This window comes from Pagrus major, chromosome 11 (assembly GCF_040436345.1).
Source record: "Pagrus major chromosome 11, Pma_NU_1.0".
NCBI lineage: Eukaryota > Metazoa > Chordata > Actinopteri > Spariformes > Sparidae > Pagrus > Pagrus major.
In genome coordinates this window covers 12,569,791-12,596,179 of record NC_133225.1, presented here as the reverse complement: position 1 = coordinate 12,596,179, position 26,389 = coordinate 12,569,791, and the positions used below count along the sequence as shown (strand labels likewise).

Here is a 26,389-nt window from a genome sequence, read left to right as displayed (position 1 = left end):
CTTTATTTCATCTTTGTGTTTGAGTTTGCATTGTTTTGGATTTGATTTACAGGAATTTGTTTCAAATGTGTGTTAAACATTAACATATTGGTACAGAAAAATACTATATTATTACACTATAATAATGCCAGGTGTTTGTTGTTAAATTAAGCTGATTGGTTCCACTGTAATTAGAAATGAACATATCTCTGAGGTGAATACTTTGAGTTGGATCAGGTCAGTTTTTGTTTGTGTTGAACAGCACAAGGATATAATGTTAATCCTATCCTGGGTACAGTGGGCAGCACCTGCTCTTCGTCCTCATCTCCATCACCTTCTCTCTTCCTTCTCCTCTCAGTCTCATCTTGTCCATCTTATATCTCTTCCCTTTCCAAATCTTGTGAGCTTTGATCAATGGAGTCTGTTCGTTTCTGTCTGTCCCAGTCAAGAAAATGAACACAGGGTCAATTGATATTCATTATCAATTATCATTAAGGCACCACATTTTAACATGAATTTCAAACCGTGAATTGAAAGAAAAGCATTTCAACTTTTGATCAAAGTCTATCAGTCTACCATTGGATGGACTGAATTAATATTAGCGAGCTGGCATCATGACGGATGGCTCCTGTTTACCTTCGCAAGACTGCACAGGAGCCATTCGTCAGATGATGTCCGGAGATTAATGGCATGGACCTACAAGTGACACATGACAGTGAACAGTTGAGCGAGTCTGAAATCTTGGTGTAAAATATGTTTGCAGCACCAAGGTAAAGTTCCTTTTAGGCATTCATTTCATGACTTTTATCATGCCTCTGAAAAAATAGACCTTGGTGATCTTGTTGTTTGGTAAAGCCTTTCAGACATGTTTCATTTCACCCACTTTGTATTAAGTTCAAGGACTAGAAATCTTAAATTTATGGAAAGAAATTCTATAAAATGTTAGCTAGATCAAACGACAATAATGAAAGACACATCTGTTACATTTGGATGTATATCATCACTGGCGTTTTGGATGGTTATACTGCACACCTGCCATTTTAGAGATTATCAGCCTATTGGTGTGCAAGATGTATAAATGTCTGCGTCGATACAATCAGAGGAAACATGTACACATTAGCCTCCAAGTAAAGCTGCGAATAAGCCCAAATCCAAAAAAATGAATGAATGAATAATTGTATTAATAAATACAATACAATTTTTGTTTTACTGCCCACAGTTTACTATTTTGGCTCACTCTCACCACAGCAGGCAACTGTTTTCAGAGCAAAATGCTCTAAAACCAAACAGCAGATAGACAATGTGAGAGACTAGCTGGTGAAGGAAGATGATGAGTGAAACAGCCAGAGATTGTCTGTCTGCTGACACTGCTAGTTACTTTTTTCTACAATCACATTGTGTTTAGGTGGGTTCAAGTTTGCATTTGTATTACTACTGTTATCTAGTACTTTTAGCTAACTGTTGTAACAGTTGTTTTACAGTACTTTAAGCTATTTATCTATAGATACATTTGTCTCAAATGCCTGAAATAAGGTCTGTGGTAACCACAGGCTTAAGATATTTACACGTTTTGTTCTATGACATAAAATACATTATTAAATGTCCCACATTTTAATTATGAAGGGCTTATGTGTCAAAAAACAGCGGTTGCTAACTAGTAGCTAAATGAGACTTTATCCATTAGGCTATTTTAAGCTTATCAACCATTTATCCAATACTTTAAGTTAACTGTCAACCATTTATTTATTTATTTAAGCTGACTATCAACCATTTATCAATTAGCCTACTTTTAGCTAATTATTTCAGCTCAGTATTGCAATCATTTATTCATGACTATTAAAGAGGCTATCAAACATTCATGTAGGGTTATTATTTTCAGCTAACTATCAACCATTTTACTTTACCATTACTTTAAAGCTAGCTGTTAACCTATCCATTAGCTAACTATCAACCACGTATACTTTACTTATAGGTAACTAGCTTATCAACCATTTAGCCTATCTATTACTTTAAGCTATCAACCATTTATCAATTAATTTCCGGTAGCTATGAACCATTTATCCATTAGGAGACTTCAAGCTAATTATCACACATTTATTATTTTTTAGCTAACTAGCTTATCAACCATTTAGCTAACACTTTAAGAAGTATTAATTCGGCTATCTCAACCATATAACCAGCCAAAATCACCTGATAATGTCCCCAGGAGTTCATTGAAACCATTGTAGAGCTAAAACTAAAGTATATATTGAACTCGAGACACAACTTGACATGCTGTTGCTCCGCGCTGTTAGAATAAGCAACAGCTTGCTAACCACATCATCAATATGCAAGTCTTGTGTTTATTGCTTGTTGTGCTCCCCACAGGTGGCCGAAACCAATAAAAGATGGTTTAAATAAATAAACCACCAATCGAGGAGTAATTTCATAAATGATTGAACAGGAGTTAGCAGGCTAAAATCAACAGGGATTGCCAAACCGCTGCTAGCAACTGAAATCAAAATGAAAAATATAAAAAAAATCAAATTCTAGTTCAAATAAATGGAGAGAAACTAAAATAAAAATGGTGAAATGGCGATTTTATAATAGTGATTGTATAAATCATTGCTGAATTGTTTGGTACATTTACATATCTGTGCGTATATATATATTTTAGTGTGTCTTATTTATTCATTTTGTGGATTTTTTTTCCATACAGTGTGTCCCTGCAGAGTGGTGCGAGTCTACCTCCACCGCCTGAAAGCTGAATTTCTTTAAAGGAGAGAAGTCGACTTGCGGTTTTCCCCACAGGACGTGAATGCAGCACAAAACAGCCCGTGCACGAGAGAGAGAGAGAGAGAGAGAGAGAGAGAGAGAGAGAGAGAGAGAGAGAGAGAGAGAGAGGCAACAGTGCAGATGAGCCCCAATGAGCAGCAGCCGGGTCCTCTTTCAAAAACACACACACGCTGACACACACCACGCTCCACATCCCACACACACACACACACACACACACACACACACACACACACACACACACAAAAATGCCTGGACACTCATACACATGCAATCCAATAACGAGAGCACCATCAGTTGGAGCTGCCTGCCGCCGCCGGTGGCAGCCCTCACCGCTTCTCCGAGACACAAAGCTGGGAGCCCGCTGGGAAGAGGAGCTCCTTGTGCCCGTCTAGCGCGAAGGAGAAAAGGGGGCGAGCGGAGAGCCTGGGACTTCACTCAGGAGGCGGAAGATAATTCAGCAGCACGGGAAGAGACAGAGAGGAGGAGGAGGAGGAGGAGGAGGAGAGGTGAGTGAATGCAGTCCAGTCCAGCTCCTGCTGCTGTTGCTGCTGCTGCTGCTCCTGCTGCTCCTGCTGCTGCTGGAGGAGGAAGAAGAAGAGGAAGAGGAGGAAGAGGAGGAAGCTCATTGGCTGGAGAGCAACATTATTCTGCACAGAGCCAGGCAAGAGCAGACGGCCACCAGTGATCAGAGCACCTTCCTTGCAGATGTGGAAGGAGCACTGTGCAAGTTCAAGTCCTGGGTGAGCCAACTTCCCATCACACACACACACACACACACACACACACACACATCCGGTGGTCAATTGGATCTGCTTGCCTGACACTTTTACACACCTCGCTGTGACCCTACAGAGACAGCTCGTGCACATTGGGGTTAACCTTTTGTTTTGTGTTCCTTCCCCTCCACTGCCTCTCATCCAGCCCGCTCTCTGTCTGCTGACCTGGTGAGCGAGAGATTCACCCTGTGACCACGGTGACACTAGTTTATGCCCCTCAGCCTCTTCTCACACTGTTGTGGTGCAGTCCCGGCTGATCGATTCGCTCTCTAACTCAGATGGACACCGGGACTCATTATTTCTCACGCTGGCTGTGCTTTTTCTATTGTCATCCTTGAGATGGTGTGCTTGTGTATCCATGCAAGCACAGCCACTCTCTCTCTCCCTCTCTCTCTCTCTGTCTCTCTGTATGTGTGTGTGTGTTTGTCTGTAGTCACCACTTCTCAATTAGGTTTTAATGATCTAAACGTGGGGTAGAAAGGGGAAGGCAGCCTTTGATCGATCCCTGCAGTCATCTCAGCGTGAGATGCTCGGTGCCTGTCGTCGGTGTGACACATCTGAGCCTCTGCCTGTGTTTGCTCAGCCCTCTCCCGGCTCTGTTCCCTGCCTTTTACTGTGGCTCTGTTCAGTTCATAGTGCAGGTCTACAAATAAGTGAGGTCTGAATACAGTTTTGCTGTAATCTCGTTCCTCGTCTGTCTGTCCCGAGAGTATTTTTTTGCTCACATTACCTACAAAAACATGTAACTGAGGCAAATTATAATTTATCTCTGTGGTTTTACACTTGATGTGCTTTTTTCTGATGTCCACAGCAGTGATGGTTGTTTCTTTTAAGTATTTTTTAGGGCATTCTGTGCATTTATTAGAAAGTAAACAGGAGAGATGACGGGAAATGAGGGTAGAGAGTAATCGGGAGCAACATGCAACAGAGGTACCTGTTAGGACTCAAACTGGGGACGTTACGATGCTCGTTCATGGGGCACTCACACCCTTACAGATGTGTACCAATGTCACTGCTGGATGTTCAGTGTTACATCCATCTCAACAATGCAGAATTCCACATACCTGGTGAATTATGCATCTTTTAATTTTTCACAGACGGCACATTTCTGTATTTGAAACCTCATGTCCTACACAAAAAGTGGGTTTATGCATCTCACGGGGACCTCGATGGATCTAGATGTGGTTTTTGGACAGATGTTGTTCAGGAAGAGGAGCAGGTCGCAGGTCAGGTTGGGTTGTGAGATGATGAGTTAATGAAAAGCAAATTGGATAGTGCTTTGTCCGACAAGGTAGGAAATTTAGTGATGAACACGTCGCAAAAGAATGCTTGAAATGCTACGAATACATTTTTATTTTTGTATTTACTCCCGGCTCCAGGGTGTCACTGTTTTGACACTTTCTTGTTGAGTGAACTATAATTTTAAATGAAGAAAAACGTTCATACAACCATTTTTATAATGTGTTAAGAAAATTAAATGATGTGCTTGTTCACCTAAATGAAAAAGTTAGGCGCACCAGTGCAACCAGTGTAAAAAAAAAGTTAGTCTGGAGCCACACTGCGAACACCAGACCTATCAGATGGAGCCCTGGATACATGGACCGTGCATTCACACCTTGTGGCCAATCGGATGAAGCCCCAGCTAGTCGTTAGCTACCATGAATTTAATTAAGCACGATGGCTGAGGAAGGAGAGAAGAGCTAACATCACCAACACAATGTAGATTTTTGTCCTATCGTGCAGCCCTAATACATGTGCTCATCATCCTCAGATCTGTTTTAAGCAAGGGGGATTGTATATTAGTTATCTCACACCATGCGCCGTCGTTGTCTCATGGATTCATACCTGCTCGCTGAGAGCACAGCAGCTGTTAAGGTCTAAAAATCAAGATAAAACCAGCACTGAAGTGAACGCAATTATACAACAGCACTTAATGGTTCCCGAGGTGCCACTTAGCCTCCCTGTTTGGCAGATTTATGTGTCAGTAATGAAATGTCTGCTGACAGGTCTATGTGGTCCTCAGAGTGCATTGTTGAATCAGGCCTGTTAGTCTTGTCCATTACTACGCCTACACTTACCTTCTCATTTTGATGCTTTCTGTTGCACATAAAGCTGTCAGCCGTGCTCAATAGTGACATTACCTCAGCTTAACTCTGCCAATGCTCGGCCTCATTGTTTTCAACTCTGGAGTATTTATGAGGGCAGTAAAGCAAGAGATGCATCCGCTGTCAGCGAGATGAGGGCATCGCCGCTTCTTACGGAGAGGACGGTGCGGAGCGACGAGGGAGGAGAGGAGGGAAGGTATGAAGTGGTGGTGGAGGAGTGCAGGAGGAAAAGGGAGAGAGTGCCCCTGTGAGTGGCTGTCTGATACCTGCAGGCACGCTGATGTCAGCTGTCGCCGTAAAGATGTCCAGCTGGAACGATCATCGGCCCGTGTGTACTGGCCGTCCTCCCACTCACTGACTACTGTAATGCCATTATAGATGTTCAGATTGGGCTGTAACCTTAATGCAGAGCTTAGAGAGCATCTGGGCCTTACAAGTTATTTATTTACAAACATGATTGCTTCATTTGATGTGGTGACGATGGAGGCTGGCTGACCTCGTTACCTCAGAGCGGTGGTTTTCCCTCTTTTTTGTCAGACGAAGTGACAGGTTCAACATTTTCTGATTCAATTGTCAGCGTTAACCACTTTTTCCAGTAATTGTAGCTATTTCAACCTTCGATTACTCGAATATATCAACCAATTAATTTGTTACTTTCAGCTATTTCAACCAGGTCTCTAGCTAACCAATGCAGCTAACTGTTTCAACCATTTATTCATTAGGCTACTTTTAGCTATTTGAGCCAATCACTTTGAGCCAACTAGCCTATTTGATTTTAGCCTGTCCATTACGTTTATCTAAGTATTTCAACCTTTTTTTTCTAGCTAACTATTTCAACCGTTAATTAATTGATTTTAGCTCACAATTTCAGCTATTTCAACCATTGGCCTGTATCAAGTAGGCCTACTTTGAGCCAGCTAGCCTATTTAAACCATTCATTGCGTTTAGCTAAGTATTTCAACCATTACTTTAAGCGAATTATTTTTATGTTAAGCCAATTTCAGCTAACTATTTCAACCATGTATCCATTAGGCTACTTTTAGTTGTCTAACCATTTATCAATGACTTTTGGCCAATTGGCCTACTTCAGTTTAGCCTATCCATTACGTTTAGCTAAGTATTTCAACCATTTATCTAGCCAACTCATTTATCAAACTATTTCAACCATTTATCCATTACTTTTAGTTATTTCAACCCCACTACTTTGAGGGAACTGTTTCTCTGTCCGCTTGCTAACTAGCCTAGTTTTCACGTACTCGTACGTCGGAACATGACAACATGTTATAGCTTACTCAAAACGGGGGATATATACATTTTTAATCTCATCATAATTTTTTGTTTAATCCAAAAATCTGAGCCACTCCACAATCTTAATCCCGGGGCACTGCACTAGTCGACCCTGTAATGCCATTACAGATGTTCAGATTGGGTTGTATCCTTAATGCAGGGCTTACAGAGCATCTGGGCCTTACAAGCCATTTATTTACAAACATGATTGCTTCATTTGACATTTGTGGAGACGACAGAGGCCGGCTGACCTCGTTACCTTACAGCACTGGTTTTCGCAATCTTAACCCCCTGGCAACTGCAGAAGTAGACCGTATTACAAGTACCTCTCATTCGCAATCACTGCCTTTGAGAAAAAAGACCTCAATCTGTAAAAAGTAATTTAGTAATACTTAGTGGAATTATCCTCAAGTATGTTTTTCCAGGGCTTAATATAAGAGTTATTATTCAAATCGTGCCATTGACCTGTGAAAATTAGGCTGAGGCTCTTGACAAATTAGTAAGGCAGTGCAGTCATGAAGCGCTGCGCACTGCAGTTTGTCACCCGAGTGTCATTTATTTAGAGGACTCTAATGGAGCCGCGAGTAACTACGGGGCTTTTGTTATGTTTTTTTTTTTAAAACCAACAGGATCAAAGCCAAAGCGATCCATCAACTGAGTACAGCAGAATGAAAGTGCTCTGATGTTGAGGAGACAATATATCTTCACTGAATATGTTTTTTGCTTTTTGAAGATGATGCAATTTATGCGAGTGCTCTCTTAGAAAATGTTTTTGTCCATAATTCAGAACTATATTAGCTTTCATAAATCTATACATTGTAAGACTGAGTGCACACACTGCCACAGTGCCACAGTATCATCCGGCCCAGGCACCAGGATTGCTTTCAGAGGCTTTTCTAATCCATTTCTTCCATTTCTGAAAGCTTTTCCCAGTTCATTCTTTCTCAATGTTTGTAGAAGTCACCCCCTCAACAAAATTGGCCCATTTAAGCCGATGATAGGCCCTGTGTGACTTTACTGGACCGGCTCAGGAGGACTGAAGCCACGGCACAGATGAGATACAGAGAGGAAGCGGAGGGGTGAGATAAACAGTTTTTGCTTTCTGGATGCTGCATATTTTATGTTTTTCGAGGTCTCTGGATGAAAGAATGTGTGATGAGATGGCCGTAGCGTTACATAAGTACTAAAAGGGAAGCCAAGGAATCTCATGAGTGTGGGTAGGCAGTGCTTCCACACTTAAGAGCAGTTCAGAGGCATTTTGTTTGCCCTGTGATTCCCCTGTTTATGTTCATTTGAAAGATCAACACCTTCAATCAAAACCTTTGGGTGTGAGTGCTGATATTGGAAGCCATGCGTGCTTGAGTGTAACAGAGAGCAAAATGTCTCCCACGCCCAGTTGTGTTATGGGATGAAGTGCGGGGTATTTGAGGAGTTTATATACTTGTCGCTCTCTACGGCTCATTTCATTTTATGTATTTCTATTGCTACTGGCAGCTCGAAGTGCTGCGACTGGCCAGCCATAAAACAATCCTGCCCAGTATGGATCGACCATCATGACTGAGATTGCGGGGGAAAATGGAGTTTGAGGCTCCTGTCTGCGCTCTCATGAGGAGGTACCATCCTTACCAGCGTCAGACACGATCTAAACAGGAGGCCAACACTGCACAGCATTGTTAGTGCTAACACCAGTAGTTGATTGACTGATTTCGACTGAAGTGGGCTACAGTTTTTTCATGAATAATCTACTTCAATCAACGCAAACACAGCAAGACAGAATGCCCGTCTGCTCCCTCTGAGGGTTCACATCAGACACACAACTCTGCTGTTGCACATGCTACTTGGCTATTTTTACACTCACAACTGTCCCCCGTACAACACAGAAGAGGAACTAAAGTTACTCAGAGACAAAGAGGCATGAAGAAGTAACTTAAATATTGCACATAAATAACAATAATTAAAGCTGCTGTAAGCGTTTATAGCTAACTTCCTGTCCGTTTTGCAGTTAGCAATCCCCTCCCTCGTCGCTATGTCACCACACTTGCACGACTCCTTCCTTTTTTTCGAGGCAGCTCTCTTTGCCTCTTTGTTTTCTTCAAACGTTTTTCATTGCTTGGCCTGTTTGGTAGCATAAGCCGTCACCAGGAGCGCTGGAATAAGTAGCTTTCCCTCTTCTGCCATTGCCGGTGTCGGACCATATCCTGCTCTCTTTGTGTTACCCCAGCAGACAGGAGCACCTCTATATGGAGATCTCTGTCCTGATTGGATAAAGTGGGCAGGGATACCAGAAAATGTATTTCTTACAGCAGCTTTAATACTTAAATTGATGTAAATGACAGTATATCATCAGTATATCGATATCAGAATTTGTCACTCCCTAACTGTCACTCCCTAACTCCGGTATCAGCATCAACCCCAAAAATGTTTCGGGCTCTATATCTAGGTTACAATAACAGTTATGTATTATGTATCATTCCTAATACATCATTTGGGATTCTGTCATTATCTATTGTAATTTATAGGAAATATTCAGTTTAAAAAAAGGGATGATTCATACTGAAAATTATCAATTTCAGCCTGATGTTGACTGTTCAAACATATGTCCTCAAAAAACACTAAAATACGCCAAGTTCATGACTCAACAGACTTAACAAACTCAGTAAATCTCCAGGGAACTTTCCTGCCATGTCACCACTTCTCTCAGCTTAAGATACAGACGGTATTCATGCAGTGGCATCGCTCTCAGTGATCACCTATTGAACTGGAAGCTAGAGGAGGCAGATAACGAGAGGAAAGGGCATTTGTACCGCAGTGTATCTGTTACATGCAGCACATCTATCTTCCGCTTAGGTGATCCCTGCAGCATCCAGCGTTATCTCCACTAACGCATTGAAATAACAAACCGACTGTCTTCAGTCAAAGACTTGCAGCTGCATCAGCAAAATCCATACACTATGATTAAATTAGACGTGACCTTTCCTGTCTTCAGTACTTTGAACAGTATAATCACCGAGCACTAAAGGGCACCTGGTTGTTTGATAGCAGTTTGTCTCCTTCTCCGGGGAAATATTTTAAAAACCAAAGTGCTTCGATGGAAGTTGTGGATAAAAGTGTAAATTCAGATGAACGTTCAGTAACTTGTTTACTTCCTATAGTCAAGTGATAGATTCCAGAGATATTATTACTTCATGCTTGAAATCCTATCAGTCCTTCCAGCTCTGTTATTAACCACATTTGCAGCAGCTGAGCCGGGCAGACTCTGCATTCTGTACTTCGAACCGCCGTCAAGGAACCAGCTGCGTCCTGTGGGTCGACTCATGTTACACACATCTTTCATACCATCTCGCCATGGGCCCTGCATACGAGATAGCTCTTTAATCAGCTCTCTTCAATTATGTAATTATATATATATAAAAAAGAGAAAGATTAGATGAACGTATGACATGCAGTGTGCGCTTACAACACACACATTCGCTTTTTTTTTCTTCGCCTCAGCCCTGAAACGTCACACTCCTTTGTGGCCTTTGGAAAAAGGAACATTCTGTGATTTGATTAAAATACCTAATTAAGTTTGGTGCCTGTAACTGCACACACACACATGCACACACACACACACACACTCAAAACAATACCAGCCTCTCCTAATTGATTCGTAAGTGCTTGACGCATTTTTCTGTCATAATGTCCCCTCAGTCCTGAACCTACTAATGACTCCGACTCTAATGAGAACTTTACGTGTGGGTGTGGTCAGATGCACTTAACTCTGTGCAAGGGTATTAAGCACTGGATTAATTAATCATTCTTCAAATGAGTCCCGTCGTCCACAACGGTTAACAGCGTGTTCCACTCAGCTGAGCTCTGAAGCAGTCAGTCGGCCGTGTGCGGGGCGATGATGATGCATTTAGATCGAGATTAATGTGATTAGTTGTCCTCACGAGATCTACGTCCGTGTTTTTGTTTACGGAGCTCTCTCAAGTGTTGTCTGCTTCGCCCGCTTTTCCTCTACTCTCATTAAGAAATTGGTCTTTGAACCTCGCGGACCTATTTTAAATGTCCCAGTGAGCCGTCGGTATAAATGAAGATTAAACATTCATGCCTTTTTGCATCTTCATATCAGTCCGTAACCCCAAACGCTCCTCTGTCTCCGCTCTGTGGATCACACCGTCAGAACCAAAGCCGACTTTTATGTTTTACTCAGCCACTGAGCATAAAACAGATAATCAGTTGATCGCATCATTTTCCTGAAGTGGAGATCAGTAGAACTGAGAACTGCTCAGTCAGGCTGTTCTCTCAGTTTGTCTTCGCTTGATCTACCCTCTGTGTTTGTCGCTTCATGTGCTGCATTTCTGTCCGCTTTGCAAAGCTTGGATGTGTGCTCGGTCGCTTGTTTGCTTCACGGAAGAAAAGAGGCGTGATGAAACAGGAGGGCAGCGCTGGGATTTAGACCCTGTCCAGGTGTCATTCCAAGTCAGCGATCTTTGCTATTTAAAGCAATACTTCACCGTTAACCAGATAACAGGCCCATTTGTTCGCTTTCTGGAATTAGATGAGAACTTTTAGTATCACTCATGTCTGTGTGGTAAATACTTAAGTTCCTAAGAAATAAAAACAGATGTTAGAAGTTTTCGTCTTTATTATTACATATGTCTGATTGCCACCTATACACTAGTATCTGACAATGACAAAAAATGCTGGCGACTCATCCACAAATTAAATGCTTTCTCTAATTTTTATGATGCTTTCATAACCAGTATTTACTAAAGATGCAACTTAATAACTTAATTCACTGAGTCGTGTGAGACTGGATCATATTTACATATTCTGTGGTTTTCCCGTTGATGTCCTCCGGCTGCTCTGCCTCAACACTTGGTGATTAACGGTGTTTTTCGCATGGACAGATAGCTTTACTTGTTGCTAAAGTAGCCACTAACTGGGGAACTTTAAGCTACAGCCAGCAGCAGGTTAGCTTAGCTTAGCAGAAGGACTAGAAACAGGGAAACAGCTTGCCTTCCTCTTTCCAACAATATAAAAAATCTGCCTAACAGCAGCTCTAAAGCTCACTAACTGATACATATCATCTTTGTTTGTTTAAGACATAAAAACAACCAAAGTGTAAAAATAATTGCGCTTGTCCAGTGTGTTCTGTGCGGGATGATTTCTCGTATTAGTCACACATGTTCGACCTACTGTTGCGCTACTTGTTTCCTCCATTCTGTTCAACAACAGCTGATGGGCTTACACGAGGCTGCTTAACGACGACTAGCTAACTGCTACAAGCTAAATGCATGCTGGAGATAATTTGCATAATCATTTCAGATTTTGATCACCAGAGGGATTACATTCTTTCCCCCGTAATATACTCACTAATGATACGGAGGTCCACCGAGGTCAGTCCTGTCCTGTTATAATGACTGTGTTCATTAGTGCCTTTTGAGCTTGTAGCTTGAAGGTGTTAAGACCATCTGCCTGCTGACAAAACGTGTAACACATTACTTCATTATTGAGATGTTAATTTGAGATGGGATGCTATTTTCCTTGACCTTTTAGTTTGATGAGAAACGGATATGATTCCACTCTGGGTATTTCCCTTTGTATAATGTGTAAAAAAAAACCAAAATGAAGTTGGCAGTTGATGTAAATTAAAGATGATGTTGGTAATGATTTTAATTTCAGAGTGTCCACATTGATAGAACCAGTCCAGTTTGAAAAGGTGCCGATTAAGGAAATCTAATGGTGCAAGTTTGGTTTTAGATTGCCGGACTAAAATTTTTGATGTGTTTGTGCATGTAAGCGTTTGAGAAGCAGTCTTTTCATGGAGCCCCAGAGAGTGCGCAACATATTTTTTTAGGCAAAAGCCTTTTTCCAGCTTGAAAACGATATCAAAGCCTGTAAGAAAAATCCGCTGTCCTGCTTTTGTTTTTGCATCATTTGAACTAATAACTCTGCAGCTGTACGAGTCCATATGTAAGCATGACAGATGGGTGTGATGAGATTGTGTTCAACAGACTGTGGTTCCTCTTCCTCCCTCGCCTTCTTCCTCTCGTCTTCCTCTCTCGCTCTCTGTGTGTGTTTGGGAACATACAGATTGGGTTTGCCTGTCAGAAGTGTTTGATCAAACGTAGTCTGCTGAGGATTTTTACTTTGAACTGACTCGCGTCTGTGGCGAGTTTCCATTCTGTTGTTTGGGGCATTATAGAGGCTATACTCTGCTCTTAAAGTAGCTGGAATATTCTTTGTTCTCGGCCCATTTTTATATGTGGAGGCGGGTTGCATGCTGTGACTGAAAATACAGGGTTGTGTCTGTCAGTATAGATCACAATCTGTGGATCTACGTGTCTATGAATATCACTGTGTGCCATTGTGGGCACGCATATGTACATAAACACGTCTGGGTTTATTTACTGCCCTCTTGTCATATCCCCTCTGTTTGACAGGTGTACTTCCTGGTTTGTGCTGTTTGCCACACTTTGAGGTAAAGAGGACAATCTGCTTCTGGACATCAGGGGAGCGTTATGAATTTATCATGGGAGCCAGTAAAGAGGCATTGAGACAGCGTTGCGTGAGGCTCCACTCGTCTTCACAAACCTGTCACTGGTTAGGGATGAATTATTCATCTTTTTTGATTCTTTTTCTACGAGAAACATTGATCACAGAATCAGTGATCGGCTCGATCTGCAACGACAGTCGGCCTGTATTACAGCACGCTGTCAGAACCGCCTCAACGCTTTCAAAGGCAACCCTGCCAGCTTTCCTTTGCCTCTGTCCCATATAGTGTACACCCGTAGCTTTCTTTCAAAGACTTCTTTTTACCTCCTGCTGCCTCTGGCTTTTGTCTCACGTTGAAGCGTCTCATCAGAACCACTTTCAGTGGATCTCTCGACTGTCTCGGTGTGGGGAAGGCAGCGCCTGCGTGTCAGAGTAAACAGTTTCAAAAGAGCCTGTGAATAATTTGTGCGCCAGGATGTAGCTGTGGTTGTGTCTGTTTGCATGGACGAGGCTTTTTTTTTTTTTTCTGGTGCGGCGCAGTGTGTGTTTCTGACTCCATCCAGCATGCTGTTTCATCCCACTACATCCGATGCTGAGTTCCTGTGTGATGTCAGAACAGATCTATGCATAAAGTGCAGGCAGGGGCCCAATTACTCTGCGCCCGTGGCTGTACCTAGAGACGTTAAAGAGGCCCCTTCGCAGGCCATGATGTTGTGCTCTGCCTCAGACTTGGTTGGTCAGATGGTGTGGTGATCCCCTTCAAGGACACTTATTGCTCATGTCCGTTCTTCAGGGGTTTCTCCTTTAATTCAGAGACCGAACATTTGAGATGTCTCTGTGAAGAGCAGAGGGAGCATGTGCCTCTTCATCCCTCTCTTCCTCCTGTAGGCCATTAGGGAGAGCAGCTGAGTCACCATCTCCTCCCTCTCTTCATCCTCAATTTGCTCCGGCTCCTCCCTCCTCCACCTTCCCTCTGTTTTCTCTCACTAAGCCGTCTTCACGGACGCTGACAACCTGTGTCACTCGCCAAGGTTCACTTTTAACTCCCTGCGGAGCCTCAGCCGAGACCGTGTATGTGTGTCAGTTTTTTTGCATTTAGGACAATTTATGTGCGAATACATGTGATTTTTATTTATTTATTTTTTTACAGTCAGCTTGCATGTCCCTTATTAGGCGTTCCTATTAGTCAAAGTTGTTGCGTGGACAGCAGCAGCACATTCGTTGAATGAATCTCTCTCGAGTTGAGATTTACGCCAGAAAGATAAAAGAGTGTGGCTGTCAACCACCCATCCAAGGACACATACACACACACACACACACGGTTACACTCTATGTTCCTCTGAAGTGCCTCACATTCGACAAATCCATTTCTAAGGCTCTCTTCCTTCCATGGCTCTGTCAAAATGTATAATCCCTCATCACCTTCCCTAAGCCATCTCACATCTCTGCTTTCTGTTTTCATCTGTCATTCTTCTTTTGCTTCTATTTATAACTTTTTTTGTGCGTCTGATAAGTGCTTGAAGGCATTTCCATTTTCTTTCTTTTGGTAATTTAGCTTATTTTGTCGACTCCTTTTGTATTTTTACTGGTCGGCACCTTCATGCGTGGCTCCTCGTCCCTGCCACAACTTCCTCTTTTCAAGCACTTGACTTCTTTTAACAATGAGCTCATTGTTTCATTAGCTAATCTCTCAGAAGACATGGCACAGATACGAGAGCTACTACTTCTCCTGTTTCTGCTCATAGCTCTGAACAAACATGCCTCATTATTTAAGCAGCGCAAAAAGGAAAATGAGGGAGAACAAGCACGTTAACGATTTAACAAATGAATGGTTATCTCCACAGGTTTCTCGCAGTCATTTCTGTGAATGCACAGCACCGAACGTGATATTGATGATTGAAGATTAATCAACAATTAGCTGCTGTGGTATACCGTGGACTGTTTCTGTGTCGGCGTGCCGTGCGAGCAGATTCAGTGCCAGCGTTGTTGCTTGAGATCTTATAATTGCCTCAGAATTCTTCCTGTAATTAACACTCTTGGATAATTACGCCTGAATCCCAGACCTCGCTATTCTCACATTATTAGGCTCAGAGCGGCGGGAAGGAAAACATGCACATGAGCATGCAGACACAGAGCAAGATTAGACTATTTTACTACTCCTTTCATTGATGTGAAGGCTGTAAGTTCTGCAGAAAATAAAGAGATTCCACTTCAGTGTTTCCGTTTGTCCCACTGGTTTGCTTCTTACAAATGCGGTCGCATTTTAGCCAAGGCTGTTTTCGACAGTCAGCCGTCCCCAATTCAGAGCTCGCTGTCTTGGATGCGGCGAGATTAAAGCTGAGTGGAGGAGAGATGGGAAGTGGACCGGGCAGTGTGGCAGTTCCCAACGGCACAGGATTAGAGGGTGGGACAGTGAAGTAGGCCATACAAACAGGCTCAGCTGAAATATGGACAACAGACCATAACATAGACAGAGCTGGATGGCCCAGTACATTTCATCAGGATGTCATTATGCTGTAATCCCAGGCCAGCCACGGTGCTGGCTGCATGTGTGTCAGACAGGGATCGTTATTGGTCAGGGACACTTGTGGATATTGCTGTTATCACCTTGATTCAGAATCACAAGACTTTGATCGCAGATGTGGCCTATTTTATTTTGAAATTGTTTTTTTGCTGCAAGATTGCTTGTGTCATGTTATGAGATCCAAAAACGAAGAGTCTAATCCAATGTTTGTCCGCGTTTCAGGAAACAGAGTCAGAGCAAAGCTGTGAGGGATCTCGATATACTCAAACATTTTGGCAGTCTGTGTTTTGTTTTTCAAACTCTGATTATATTGTTTGTATTCATCATAGAAATAAGAAGAAAGCCAAGAGAGGTCCAACTCTTCAAAATGGTAATATGTGAGTGAGTTTGAAGCTTTTTGTCAGGTGTAAATTGTCTTCGAAGAAGCGACACTGACAAATTCTTTCACCTGGGGCTTTCCATACTTTAACGAGAGGTGAAAAAATATTCAAAACAACATTTTTGTTTTGGCTTCTTGCAATTCAAATTCGGATAATACAATGATTTTCAACAATATTCTATACTATACGTGTACAATGCAGAGAAATACAGTGGCCGTGAATGTCAAAACACAATGCATTTTTAGAAAACAACATTTCATAAAACACAACAATTCCGAAAACACCACATACACAAAAACATACACAACTTTTTTACAAAACACAATGACATCCCTGCCACTGCAATGCCATTGTAGATGAGGCAAGAGACAGTCCAGCAGATAGATGCCAAGCTACATAAAATTCAACACAAAGCCAGTCAATGTTGTTGCTGCTTTCATTCGAATCACAACCATACAGGCTTCTCAACTGAAATGTAACCTGGTCTTGAGGTGTGAAATTCTTGGTACAGGTTTCCATGAATATTGATCTCTGCTCCCATTAACGCAGGGTTTACATGTGTAAAACAGCCTTGAGGTTGTGAACCCTCATTTTAAAGCAGATGTACGTTTTAAACAGCCGAGAGATCGGATGGTGAAAACCCTTTCAGAACGTCTTAGACGTGAAGAGATTTAATGCGACTAACTACATGAAATGACACGATACACGATAACAACGCGGCAGCATGCTTCTTCGCTCTCCAGTGAAAATGATCAGCCGGTGCAGTTCAGAGTCAGTGAAGACAGATGAAGATGAGAGGGGTGAAGGAGAGGTCAGAAATGTCAGCCAGCATCATGTTACAGCAGAGAAGGACAGAAAAAGCCCACTTCAAATTTCAAACGTACGCTCATGACGGGCTTTAATGCCGTATTTCACAATGTGCTACTTACACAAAATGTGATTAGCATTATTATTGTCATTACTTTTTCTACCAGGCTGTCTTTAGCCAAAGTGAAGTGTCTACCTCGCTGTGACTTGGATCTGAAAGGAAAGGTTCGACATTTTTGGGACAATTTTGCAGACAGTGTGATGAGGAGACTGATTTTCATGAAGGGTGGATGTTCTAACTGAATTAACCGAAAACAATTAAATAGATTTACTTTAAAAGTAAATATGGACGTTGTGTATGACTGACAGGTAGAGCCAGCTGTCTTACTTAAACCAAATGCTTCTTAAATTAAAATTGTACGTGACTGTAACCCTAAAATAGAAGCTATTCCCAAATGAAATATCCACAGAAAGACTTTTTCTTAAATTATGCAATGACACCATATTTTAAGATTAAATTCATTTAAATAAGCGGTTAAATGAGCTATGAAGCTAACGGCAGCTACAATTAGCAGCACATAGCGGTTGTTGATATGCTGCCCCCTGTAGGTTTGGAGTATGAATTCAACAGGTGGCCGATTCTTACATATTGAACTTTTTAAATCGATCACTATAAGAATTCAATTAATTTTTACAACATCCACACCTCACAGATATTACTCTCATGTCTGTTTGATAAATATGAAGCTAACGTCAGCAACCAGTTAGCTTAGCATAAGGACTGGAAACAAGGAAACGGTAACATAAAATAAAATAAAAAAGTGTAATACATCAAATGGTGGTTTTACAGTGGGGTTGTGTGCTCGAGTATTTATTGGCTGGGTGCAGTAACTTTAAATTTTAACCCCCTCTGGCCTGGGTGCTGGTATACCCCGTCTCATCTCGTCTCATCCATTGGGCACTGTCCTTTGTAGATCCTCCGCGTCCACCATCTTCAGTTTCACTGTTTCCTCCCCCTCTTCAGGTCACTCCGGTGCCACTTTGTTGCAGGGCCAGCCAACACCCCTGACAACCAAAGTCACCTCCACAGTTTACAGTATGTGTTGTCAGTAGACAAGCTGTGCGTGTTTCAGCGCAGACATTTCAGTGAACTTCTGTACTTGTGAACATGTGCTTTGAAGGTGAAAAAGCCTTTGCAGATTCCCTTTAAATGTGTCCACTTTTTTGTATCTGAAGTTTTGTCTTCTTTCGTGAACTTGTTTTAACTTTTAGGAGTCTCATAACGTTGTCTATTTCAGTTGAGTCGAGCTTAGTGAGTGTGGTCTTTGAGCTGTCTTGTCTGTCATCATCAGTCGTCTTGAATGACTGTAGCTGTACTCCAAAACTGTCAGCATCAACCTGCTAGAGGCATTCTGTGTCCCATGAGTGACTTACATTTTCAGCTTTGGTTATGTTCACGCTTCAGATCCTGTTTGAAATATGGCGATTGAATTGATTTGTTTCTTTGAACTTGTCACAGATGCAGCTACAACCAAAGACACATTTCTTGTGTATTAGATGCACTATTCACAAAAAGAATATCTAAATGGATGAATGAATAATAAGTAATAAAAACAAATTTATCTTTTGTGGTGGATTAATTGAGGAGGCTTACAGAAGCTGCTCTGTAGTCTGCTGGTGCTGCAGCAGATCCTTCTGAATCGTTTGCCGGCAATGAGCGAAAAGGAGTCGGTTACGTCACTGAGAAGTTGGAGGTGTTCCTCATCAAAACAGCTCCTTCTTGTTCAAAAACTACAACAAACTGAATAAAACTTCTTCCTGTTATCTTCATAACTGATCCGCTGCCAAAAAATGCAGAAAAATTACCATTGTTTTTGCTCTGAAGATGCATTTTGATAAACAATAGCGGTGCTAAACTCACTAAAAACATTGCATTTCCTGTGACTAACCTGCTTCAAAATAAGAGCCAACTTGTGTTTTGCCAGTTAAATGCTGTCAATGTGAAGCTGCAGTTGTCATTAGCAGTAAATTAATACAGCAATGTACAGATAGTTTGCATCTTTTCTTGTAAAAAAAGTGTACCAGGTACCATCGGTGTTGCCACGAGCTTTTACTTTGGTGGGAAAATTGCATCACCAGCAAGGCTGATAAAGTTAGCAACTAGTTTGTGAACAGTTTTTAGCAGCTAAAGAGACCATCCATCAGATGGCCAGATACACAATTCAAAATGCATGATAGTGTTGCTCCATATATGCTGGATTTGTAAACGGGCAACAGTTTGCTAACAAGTTTGAACATCACTTTAAATGGTGATGTGTTGTGTTCACAGCTCGGTTCCACTGCGCCCAAAAATACTTTATTTCAGGTTCAAGCTTCAGTAGTTATCCCTGTGTTTTCCATTTGGTTTGGTGAGTGCACTCACTAGAGGACTGAGCAGTTTGACTCTCTTGTGGTCATGCGGCTGAGAGTTTAAATGGCTCCAGTTGGAGAAAAAACTATGTGTGAGCTATAAAAGCCTTTGCTAGCTATGCTTGGACACTCTCTAATTAGGCTTTTGACGGTTCATGTTAGACCGACAGTGGCTCAGTCAGCTGGTCTCCTCTTGAGCATTGCGGATGGACAGCTGTAGGGGCTAATATGATGTGAAATATGCTGACTCCCAGCTATCTGCTCCATATGTCTCGCTGCTTATAACAAGTGCCGCTCTCACCTGGGACCTTCAGCAGTAGGGAGGATGATCTGCCCAATTCCATCAGTGCTTTTCAGAGATGTCTCTTCCTGGTTTATTACACGGACAGAACTTTCTCCACCTCGCTGCTGTCGAGCGATGAATTATGAATAGATGTGAATCCAGCAGCACTGCCGTGCAGGCCTCCGGATAACTTTCAATTTGCACACCGCTCCCCATGCTCCCTCGCAGACTCGCGCTGCTAGTCAGACTTCTTTCTCAGGGGACCGTGAGGGCAGTATTAGATTGCTGCCTGAAACTCTAACCTGCGCAATCATGTAAAAAGTTTGAGAAATGAATCTCTATAGATACTCGGTGCTTGTATATAGTTACACAATGAGCGCTCCACTGTGTTTGTCTCCGACATGAGTGGCATCGCAGCTTATGCGTAGATGACATTTCTCACTTTCCTCTGGAAGGACGGGGAAGGCACAGCGTGACCCCTCTCAGATACGCGTTGACTCCAGATAACTGGTCGTAATTGGCCCGGTTGATGAGCAGGCAGCAGGCAGTGAAAGGGAAGTAGAAAGGACAGGGATCCTCTTAATGAAGCCAATGAGAAGGACATGGAGCGCCTGCAGGCTTCAAGAAGGATTAGAGCAGGCTCCAGCAGATTTAGGCTTATGATGCTTCAACCTTGAGGGGCTGGAAAAGGACAAGGAAAGTGTCGGAGTCAGAATTCACAATGAGAGTTTACATCTTTCACAGCGTATCTGATATATGCGATACTCTTATTTGTGCCCTCCTCTGATCTTGAGCTGCTCTCCATGCAGAGATGTTGGTAAACAAAAGGATTTATCTGAAGGTCAGTGTCCCCAAGACACTAACCTTTTTAAATATACAACTCACACACATTCATCTGCAGATTGAGGACAGTGTGTGAATATGCATGCCTGTTTCTTTCTGCATCTCTGCGCATTCATCCGTTTCCACATGTAGATTGGAACACGTAAATCTCTGTGTGTTTTTCTGCGAGTGACCGTGTGTGATGATGCGAAGCGTGTGATGCTGGCCTAATATGTCCCATCTCTGCCTCTCTGGACGTGGCAGGGAGTGTGAGAGCGACGGCGAGTCGAGCCAGTTGGCATGGAAAGAGCCTGGGCTGAAGTGATGGCTGGTGACACGGCAGACAGGCCAGCCAGGCGGGAAATAGATGCCAGCGGAGATACTGATCATGCTCACCTCCACCTCTTCATGACTCTGTATTTCTGGCACTTGTCTCAGTGCCATCTATCTGAGTGAAAACTGTAAAGTGCTTTCTTGATGCGGATAAACAGCTGTAGTTGTGCATTTATGGGATAAATGACTATAAATCGAGGGGTCACAGTCATATTCAGGGCTCCTCTGTGTTCACGGATTAAAGTTGGCTGCTAACACGGCAGCTAGGCGTTTAAGCTTGTGAAAATTATTCTTATTAACCTCTGACATGATGTAGCATTCATGCATAGATAGAAAATCACTTTTCTATGAGTAATTGTGTTTGAGACTGGAGTCTGCCTCTTGATTTATTACTTCTTACTTTTGTACGGGAAAGTTGCACTGAAATTACCTAGTATTTGCTTATATTGCCGTGAGCACTGGGGCCGGATGATGAATTGTCATTATTTGTACCGATTTCCAACTGCAGGGGTTTACTGTGTCTGAACTAATTGGGAAGGAGGGAAAACAACAGAAGTTCTCGGTGTTAAATTGCCCCCAGTCCTCTTTCAGCAGCATAATGTAAATAAAAGAGAGAATTATACAGTTATGGGCTGAACAGGTGCCATGCATACTGAAGCAATCAAGGCTGAGGAGTTGACAACCAGCCATTTGCTCCAAAGTTATGAGAGTCACACAGTAATAGATGTTTCCAAGTCATTACATTCAGTATTTGATCAGGGGGCTTTCAAGGACACAAATCTCGTAGTTGAATGATCCCTGACGCCTTCACACTGATTTTTGTTATCCTATCAATGTATCAGTAGTTGCCAGACACAATCCGGACAGCGCCCGAATAACAAATTCTATTTTATTTCCCGTCTTTTTTTAAAACAGTCCCAAAAGATTTGGACAAGGACAAATGAACATTTTGATCTGTTCACTGAGCACAAACAATCCGTCCTTTCTGCCAATTTTGCCAATTAGGTCCTATCTTTCCTGGTGGTCTGTCACTTCTCATCCCTGCTGAAGTCAGGCAAGTAGCCTCAGAGGCTGCCGGGGGAGGGAGACTGCTGGTTGACTGACACACTCTGATCACGGGGGCTTAAAGAGAGGATAGCCATTTAATAGGCTAGCTGCCAGTGGCAGCTTGTCCACATGGCGAGCTGGATGAACAGGCAGACAAGCGGCTGACCGGTGCCGTCGTTCCACTGTGACACCCATATCGCTGTGTCCATAAGTGAAGTGTTCCAGATGACTTCATATTGCCATTATTTTTTTTGTTGTTTTGTGCAAAAATGTCATGGTGTTATTTACGAGAAGTGATACAGACACTTCTGAAATGACTGAGAGATAATTGCTGTTTAAAAGGGGACAGCAGGCATCATTTTGGGAGATACGCTTCGAGTTAGATAACAAGATGGCGACCACTCTCGTGTCTGTCTGTTAATGTCACAGCTGTCAGTACTCACTCACATTAAAGGAACAACTTTAGAGGAGTACAGGCAGATGGAAATACACAATTAAAAGTAACTGGAAATAAGCATTTAAAAGGTTGTTTTTTTATATAACTTTTTTCTAGGTTTTCTTACCCAGACAGCAGTTTGTTACAGTAAGAGTAACATCAAGAGATTTGTATGTTTTAGCTACTGGGAGGAGGGTAGTTGATTTTCTTTCATTTTCTGTACATTTGAAGTAGTTTTTTTGCCACCCCAGCAGGAAAGTTCTGGCTCTGCCCCTTATTATCTGCCTATAAATTCATTTTTAGTGATTGAGTTGACATCTCCGATCAAGATCTCTTAAATGTAAGTTCAAACAAAAGCCTTGGGTCATTTGTGCAATTTTTTACTATGGGAATGTTTTTATTTGGCCCAAACAGCCCATGTTGTACAGATGTTAACTGTCAGCTAGTTAGCATCAACCATGTGTTTGGGTGTGTCGATTTGTGTTTGTATTCAACTCCGAATGAACTCAGTTCTTTCTGTGAATTTCAGAATCCGGCTCGCTGTTTCCAGTCTCTTGGCAAAAAGTGAATAAGAGTGTTTTCCATAATGTTGAACTATGCCTTTAAGTTACACCATGACTTCTGGGCGTAACCTCATGCTTTCTCTCATAGCAAAAGACAAATTATTGTTGACCTAATGGAAAGCATTCAGTTCTATAATATCAAACATTTGATGCGAATCATTAATGTCTGAAATTGGATTTTTTAATCATCATTAGTCTATTTACTGTGAGCTCTCAAGTCTCATGAGGCCTCGAAATAAATAAGCAAGGGATAAAGAAGTCGGCCACCAACGTTATAGGCCTAAATTGATGGAGCACAGTAATGGATTACTGTTACAAAACGTTGCTAATGAAAATGTGTTGGGTCATGTGCCGATACGACACACTGCTCAGGGCTCCAGAGCCTAGACTGGCACCACCGAGAGTGTGTGTGTGTGTGTGACTGGGGGAAAAAGTGTCACCCTGCATTACAGTGATGGCCGGTGGCCCCTGAAAGAGCGGCATCGAACTTAATGTTCTTTTGAGCCACAGATCTCGCTGTATTAACTCAAACTGACTGTGTTAGGATTGGTTGGGACCGTGTGGGTGTGTTTGTGTAGAACCCCAATATTAGTTTTAACCTTCAGCTGTGAACATGCCTCAGTACAAATTGATAAAACAGAAAGCAGGTCAGACCCTGTCCTCACAGTGAGCTAACAAAAGCTATTACAGACCCGGCTGGTCCGTTCTCTCATATTACTCAGACTGGATGATTTGGATGATGAAGAAACATGGAATAATAAAAACTGAACAGTATTGTAATCTGTACTTATTTACTTACTTCCCCAAATGGATACACGTCTCAAAGATGCAGTGCATTCTGGTCTGTTACTGTAATTGGAGAAAGTGGCAGCCTCTGTAATGATTTGGCAGCTCAGTGTTCATTTAGTATCGATACTGGATCGCGAGTCCAAAACCTTGTTCTCTTATTCCAAAGGAACCTAGAGCCTGAAATTCACTGGTGTAATTTAATATAAGGCCTCTTCTAACAGAATGAAATTTATTTCATTCTGTTATTTATTTTTTTCTGCAGTTGGACCTGGCATCAAACTTCTGATGCAGCTTTGATTCAAGTTTGACTCAAGATGAAGCAAACATTTTATTAAAGGATCAGTTCAACCAAAAATGAAAATTCAGTCCTTATCTACTCACCCCCATGCCGATGGAAAGTCAGGTGATGTGTCGTAGTCCACAAAATATTTCTGGAGCTTCACAGAAAAACAGTGTTGCGGCATTCTCCTAAACAACTGAAGACAATAAAAAAAGAGCTACTTTCGAGTCCAATAAGCAAACATACTCACCTGAGCAAAAACAAGATGGCAGTCATTCAATGCTGCTTTCGATACGATGTCGTTGACCCAGCCACACATGAAATAGTGACTCTCGTACGCCTTCATTTGGCTAGCCGTGTAGTAGGAGGTCTGCAGGATCAAGTAACTGGTGATATCGATCGTCTCCACGCCAGGCAAATCGGTCAATCTGTGGGAAAAATCACTTTTCCGTAAAGTGTAGGGATCATATCCAATGTGTCTAGAAATGTTCTGATGATACCTGCTGTGTGCAGGTCCATCTAAGGCTTTAGCGTATTCACATTCCTCTATTCCCAACTATTCCCAGCCGGTGTTCTTCACTTCCTTCATCGGGATCATGTGGCTGCAAACAAGCTGGTAAAATATATATTGAAATTGTCCTTGTATAATGCATTCACATTCATTAGTGTGATTAATGACCTCATTAGTGTAGATGGTATTTTTAGAATAACATGGAGATTATCGTGGGACATTTGGCAGCTCATGTGCCTCTTTTTCATGTTTGTGTTTTTTGTTTTTAAAAGGAGAAATTACAAGCTGACAGGACTTTATTATGTCTAAAAGATGGAGGTCAGGTCTGTCACTTATAAATGGAAAGATGCAGGTTGTGGCATCTTTATGATTTAGACCTCGGTTGAAACTTAAACACACCACGAAAGTTAAGCTTTATGCTGCAAAGTTGTTTTATCTCAGTAATGTAGTTATGAGAGTATCATGTGATTGTCCCTCTTTGTCTTTGTATATGTGGCTGTTGCAGCTCCAGGTAAGGTCAAAGTCTCCATGTCAGTGGGACATGACCATGCAGAATAACATCCTCAATTATTTAGTGCCTGTTCGTAGAAGTCTTTACGTCCATAAGCCCTGAAACAGTTCTCTCTCATTAAACATTCATGGCACATGGCAAGACACATTCTTAATCACCCCTTTTGTGTCCTTTGGTTTCACTGTTGCTGCTTTGCATAGGAGAGAAGTGCAATTTAAGAATCTCACTGCAATCCATTATTATAATTAAAATCCCATTTGGCACCCTTTAACTAGTATTTCATATCAATCTGCATGCCCTGCTAAGGTGTAATGGCAAATTCAGACGTATCTGATCAGTCCACTGCGGCAGTTTTATTATGCAGGGCCTCGAGGACAAATCCACATTAAATAAGTGGACTGTTTGCACACAATGCCCCTCATCCATCTTCTGACTGCTGCTGTCACCTCAGTGTGGTCAGATACTTACACATATACAGTATACTCATGTTAATACACACTCCTTTTCCTTCCTAACTGCACATACTCACAGTACAGGTGCTCATGCTTCATGCCAGCACCCCCAGCTTTCTCTTCTCCACCCAGAGATGGGTGTCCTTGCCTGTGGTGGATGGCATGGCCCTGCCGGTGATAACGATCCATCAAGCAAGGTGGAAGTTACAGGGGTCGTTAAACGGAACAAGCAACTCAGTCTTTTCTCTCTCTCTCTCTCTCTCTCATCAGGTGAGCGTGAATGTGTGTAATGGCCTGTGTGAGTATGTGTGTGTTCCCTGGACCGTGCACTGCCAGGGGCGTCAGGGTCTCCGTACACGGATTGATGGATACTGATGACGGCATCCCCCGGTGTAAATGAGTAATGTGTGCCCTCTCTGGTGAACACACACCATGCACACAAACACGGAGAGAGAGAGCGTGTGTGTGCTTATGTAAAGCACAATGAGTGGGCATGGTAGAAATGAGTGTGAGCGCAGCCATTTGAGGAGTTTTTATGGATGTTATGCTCTGGCCTGCGTGCCTTTTCTGGAGAGCGCTCGGCTACACCTACACACTCTCAAACACGCTTCCTGCTCATTTGTCAGCTGGGTCCTACACCTGCAGCATGATTATCCGTCTCACCCTCATCTCTGCTGCGGTTGATTTTTTCCAGGCCCTTACATGCTATACATAACACACACACACTTATACAGATATATATATTCTACCTTCTATCGAGCTGTAAACACTGAGGTTCCTGTGAACAATACTGTACATCATGGTGAATTTTTAGATGATGTCTCTTTCCATAAT

General features: G+C 42.3%; 1 protein-coding gene across 1 annotated transcript in view; it reads left to right on the top strand.

The window, feature by feature from the left end:
- Positions 1-2,961: 2,961 nt before the first annotated feature.
- The window catches only part of lingo3a (leucine rich repeat and Ig domain containing 3a), a 36,347-nt gene continuing 12,919 nt past the window's right edge, over positions 2,962-26,389 (top strand). The window contains exon 1 of the mRNA XM_073476798.1: positions 2,962-3,497. The gene's annotated coding sequence lies outside the window, so the exon portion shown is untranslated. The remainder of the gene's footprint in view (positions 3,498-26,389) is intronic.